This window comes from Salvelinus alpinus, chromosome 33 (assembly GCF_045679555.1).
Source record: "Salvelinus alpinus chromosome 33, SLU_Salpinus.1, whole genome shotgun sequence".
NCBI classification, from domain to species: Eukaryota; Metazoa; Chordata; class Actinopteri; order Salmoniformes; family Salmonidae; genus Salvelinus; species Salvelinus alpinus.
Window position 1 is genome coordinate 30,091,813 of NC_092118.1, and position 6,004 is coordinate 30,097,816.

Genomic DNA, 6,004 nt, shown 5'->3' on the forward strand with positions numbered 1-6,004 from the left:
AATAACGCCAGTTCTATTGGCCTGTCGTATTGACATGTTAACATGGGTGGCAAAGAAACATTTGAGCTGTTAAAGTTGACTATGTGGTCGTACTCTGACCAGACAGTCTGTATCACTACCATCTGAGGTATTACAAGATTGTTAAGTGTCTATTCTCTCTAGAGCGTTCAGTGTCATCTGAAAGAACAAGACCTATAGGGGCGGTTGGTGTGTCATATCGCACAAACGCCTGTCTGCACTTAGAGTTCAAATTTAGCGGGAGTCAACTAGGGTTATTGTCTTGCATACTGCAAATCAAACAACCTGACAGATGTGGATTGGTCACAGGCGAACAGATGTTCACATAATAAAGCAAAACATGAATCATGTCTGATCAATAAAGATGAGGGTTAAAGTGTGCAACCTTTTTTCCCCCAGTTGTATTATGAAATTTAAATGTGTGCCTGGATTGGTTAATACTTGCTCTGAGACAAAGAAAGTTACATAGAAGATAGTTGGTGCGGGAGTCTTCCATTTCAGCCCGGTCTCTTCCTGGATTTTGTCTTCCTTTATCTAATGGGTTCTACCAGTCATTGCCTGGTCGCTGTTCATGTTGTGCTGAGTTCTCCAACTCCAGGATTCTGATTCTGCCGTGTTCCATGGTGCTGAGTTCTCCAACTCCAGGATTCTGATTCTGCCGTGTTCCATGGTGCTGAGTTCTCCAACTCCAGGATTCTGATTCTGCCGTGTTCCATGGTGCTGAGTTCTCCAACTCCAGGATTCTGATTCTGCCGTGTTCCATGGTGCTGAGTTCTCCAACTCCAGGATTCTGATTCTGCCGTGTTCCATGGTGCTGAGTTCTCCAACTCCAGGATTCTGATTCTGCCGTGTTCCATGGTGCTGAGTTCTCCAACTCCAGGATTCTGATTCTGCCGTGTTCCATGGTGCTGAATCTCAGATCACTGCTGTGTCCTTGTTTAGATCTAGCATTCTATATGTTTTAAGTACTGGGATTTTATTAAGAGCGATTACTGAGGGTAACCAACCTCTGCTTGACTGTTCAGCATAGCAGGTTAAATGTTAGGTTCACCCGAATTAGAAGTGTTGATACCCTCTGATTTTTGTTGGAGAAAATCATATATTTGTCTTAGACAGTACCTTCAGAAAGTATTCATACCCTAGAAGTAGCAGGCAAGGTGATCCCATCTCACCTCTGCTGTTTTTGTCTAGGGAGACCCTGGTCCAGGCAATTGGACAATCCCAAAATTACACCAATATCTCAAATCTACGGCTCATAGCACATCATTATACGCCGACGATATCTTACTTTATCTAGACATTGTATCCTAATTCCTCCCAAGAGCTTTGAAGATCATAGACAAATTCAGCTCCATCTCAACTAAATAAATCTAACCAAATCTGTCCTACTGCCTCTCTCAACCCCGATGGAGGTCTCCATCTCTACCAATGGAATCCCAATTGTTTGCCCCTTCTGGCTATTGGAATTAAATCCATAATGACGTTTCAAAGTGTGTATAAAAATAAAACATTTTAATTGAAACTTTAACTAGGCAAGTCAGTTAAGAACAAATTCTTATTTACAATGACGGCCAAACCCGGACCACGCTGGGCCAGTTGTGCGATGCCCTATGGGACTCTCAATCATGGCTGGATGTGATACAGCATGGAATCGAACCAGGGACTGTAGTGATGCTTCTTGCACTGAAATGCATTGCCTTAGACCACTGCGCCACTCGGGAGCCATATATATATATAGCAAGGTAAGTGAGCCCGGATAAAAAATTAACAAACATACAAAGAGGGAAAGACCGAGGACTATCCGTATCAAACTTTAAATTGTATTTCCAGGCACAAGCATTTCACCCCATCATAAATTGGTTTAGACATGATTCTTCTGCCTGCTGGCTGAGTATAGAGATAAATATGGTGTCTCCTATTGCCCTGGACGAGGTGGTCTCCACTGATATATCCCTTAAACAATGTAAAATGGTGTCTCCTATTACCCTGGATTAGGTGGTCTCCACTGATATATCCCTTGAACAGTAAACTACACTTTGGTCCTATTATTGCTCACAATTTAAATTTGATGCAACATTTAAAAACATTGTTACTGGGAATCAAAATGCCATGTGATCTGGAGGGGGGCCTTTTGAATCCCCCTTCCTCAATGGTCCAAATGTGGAATCCGTACCCTTGCCGGAATCGTGGACAGTAATGGTTTGAGAACGTTCCAGGATTTGAAAGACATACTGTACACATTACCAGGCAAATCCTTTTTCTTTCTATATTTACAACGTAGGTCAGCAATGCTGGCCTAGAGTCCCTTGGGAAATCCAATTTGCAAACCATCCAATGATGGGATTTATAAATAAATTATCTGGGCTCCCAAAGAAAAGATCTCCCTTTTGGAAAGCTCTTATTCTGAGCTAGCCATTAAAGTATGGTACAGAGACCTAATTTAATCTGAACAACCTTTTAACTGGAACAGAATATGTAAAATATGATCTTGGCATCCCATAATCCGAACCATAAATTTATACACTTATACAGACTGTATTTGACACCAAGAAAAAGTTTTTTGATGAAATTGGCCAGAACTCCCAACTGTTCACTGTGTCCCCTAAATCAGGTAGGCACATTCCTCCATGTGATGTGGGACAGCCCTGCAGTTAAATGCTTTTGGGGCAAAGTGATTAAATTAATTTCGAAGGGCATAAATGTAAATATTCCAATGCTTTGCATCTGTTACTTAACGATGATAGCCCCTTGAATCAATTAATCAGAGACGATTACTGCTGGCTCTTAGATGGCAATCACCTGACTCCCAATTCGCCAAGGGCTACAGTTACTATTAGAAGTTACTACATTATAATTAGCGACAGCGAGAATAAATGGTGCAAGTCAGGGAACAATTGAGACCTGGACAAATATACTTGACTCTGTAAAGATCTCAGCTACAGCCCAACACATAGAAATAAACCATTCATAAAGCCCAACAAGCCTACAAACAACATATACAGTGCCATCAGGGCATTCATACCCCTTGACTTATTCCACATTTTATTGTTACAGCCTGAATTCAGAATGGATTAAATATATCTACACAAAATACTCCATAATGACAAAGTGAAAACATGTTTTTAGAAATCTTAGTACATTTATGTAAATGAAATCTGTGTTTCATTTTCAATAAATATTCACACCCCTGAGTCAATACTTTGTAGAAGCACCTTTGGTGGCGAATACAGCTTTGAGTCATCTTGGGGATGTCTGGATCAGCTTTGAGTCGTCTTGGGGATGTCTGGATCAGCTTTGCACATCTGGATTTGGGGATTTTCTCCCATTCTTCCTTGCAGATTTTCTCAAGCTCTGTTAAGTTAGATAGGGATCGGCGTTGAAGAGCAATCTTCAAGTTTTTCCACAGATTTTCCACAGATTTTCCATGGGATTCAAGTCTGGGCTTTGGCTGAACCACTCAAGGACGTTCACATTCTTGATCTGAAGCCATTCTAGCTTTGCTTTGGCTGTATGCTTGGGGTCATTGTCCTGTTGGAATGTAAATCTTCTCCCCAGTCTGAGGACATTTGCAATCTGAAGCAGGTTCTCATCAATGATTTGCTTGTATTTGGATCCATTCATTGTTCCCTCTATCCTTACCAGACTCCCTGTCCCTGCAGCTGGAAAGCATCCCCATAGCATGATGCTGCCACCACCATACTTCACGGTAGGGATGGGGTGATGAGCTGTGCTTGATTTTCTCCAGACACAGCGCTTTGCATTCAGGCCAAAGAGTCATTTTTGTTTGTTTTTGCTCTGAGTCTTTCACGTGTCTTTGTAAACTCCAGGCGTGCTGTCATGTGCCTTTTCTCAGGAGTGGCTTCCATCTGGCCACTCTCTGGGTAGTTCCATATTTTTTTTCCATTTACCAATGATGGAGACCACTGTGCTCTTGGAAACTTTCAACACTCTAGAAATGTTTTCTAAATTATGTCCAAACAATTGAATTGGCCACAGATGGACTCCAATCAAGTTGTAGTGACATCTCAAGGATAATCAAAGGAAATTGGGTGCACCTGAGCTCAATTTGGAGTGGCATATATTCCACATTTTGTTGTTACAGCCTGAAATCTACACACAATACCCCATAATGACAAAGTGAAAACATGGTTTTCAGATATTTTAGCAAATCTATTGAAAATGAAATACAGAAATATCTCATTTACATAAGTATTCACACCCCTGAGACAATACATGTTAGAACCACCTTAGGCAGCGATTACAGCACTCTAAGAGCATTGCACACCTGGATTGTACAATATTTGCAAGTTGGTTGTTCATCATTGCTAGTCAGCCGGTTTCAAGCCTTGACATAGATTTTCAAGCTGATTTAGTAAATCGGCCACTCAGTAATAGTCAATGTCGTCTTGGAAAGCAACTCCAGTGTATATTTGGCCTGGTGTTTTAGGTTAATGTCCTGCTGAAAGGTGAATTTGTCTCCCAGTGTCTGTTGAAAAGCAGACTGAAGCAGGTTTACTTTAAGGATTTTGCCAGTGTTTAGCTCCATTCCGTTTATTTTTATTTTAAAAAAACCTCCTTGTCCTTGCATACCCATAACATGATGCAGCCACCACTATGCTTGAAAATATGAAGAGAGGCACTCAGTGATGTGTTGGATTTGCTCCAAACATAACGCTTTGTATTCAGGACATAATTAATTTGCCAATTGTTTTGTCAGCTTTACTTTAGTTGCATGTTTTGGAATATTTTTTATATCTTCCTTCATTTCACTCTGTCATTCAGGTTAGCATTGTGGAGTAACTACAATGTTGTTGATCCATCCTCAGTTTTCTCCTAACACAGCCATTAAACTCTGTAACTGTTTTAAAGTCACCATTGGCATCTTTGTGAAATCCCTGAGAGGTTTCCTTCCTCTCCGGTAACTGAGTTAGGAAGGACGCATGTATCTTTGTAGTGACTGGGTGTATTGATACACCGTCCAAAGTGTAATTAATAACTTCACCGTGCTCAAAGGGATATTCAATGTCTGTTTTTTTGTTGTTGTTGTTGACCAATCTACCAATAGGTACCCTTCTTTACTAGGCATTGGAAAACCTCACTGGTCTTTGTGGTTGAATCTGTGTTTGAAATTCACTGAGCGACCTTACAGATAATTGTATGTGAGCGGTACAGAGATGAGGTAGTTATTTTAAAATCTGGTTAAGTGTGCCTTGCTGGTTAAGTGTGCCTTGAATTCTAATAAATCACTGACAGTGTCACCAGCAAAGCACCACCACACCATGAAGGCCTGATTCACGCAGTCTCCTCTGAACAGTTGATGTGGAGATGTATCTGTAACTTGAACTCTGTGAAACATTTATTTAGGCTACAATCTGAGGTGCTGTTAACTCTAATGAACATATCTTCTGCAGCAGAGGTAACTCTGGATCTTCCTTTGCTGTGGCGGTCTTCATGAGAGCCAGTTTCATCATAGCGATTGATGGTTTCTGCGAGTGCACTTGAAGAAACTTTCAAAGTTCTTGAAATGTTCCATTGACTGACGTTGATGTCTTAAAGTAATGATGGACTGTCGTTTCTCTTTGTTTATTTGAGCTGTTCTTGCCATAATATGAACTTCGTCTTTTTCCAAATAGTGCTACCTTCTGTATACCAACCGTACCTTGTCACAACACAGCTGATTGGCTCAAACGCATTAATTGAAATGCATTCCAGGTGACTACCTCATGAAGGTGGTTGAGAGAATTCCAAAAGTGTGCAAAGCTGTCATCAAGGCAAACGGTGGCTACTTTGAAGAATCTCAAATATATAATATATTTTGCTTTGTTTAACACTTTTTTGGTTACTACATGATTCCATGTGTGTTATTTCATAGTTTCGATGTCTCTACTATCATTCTACAATGTAGAAAATAGTATAAATAAATAAAAACACTTGAATGGGTAGGTGTGTCCAAACTTTTGACTGGTGCTGTATATCAGACCAGGTT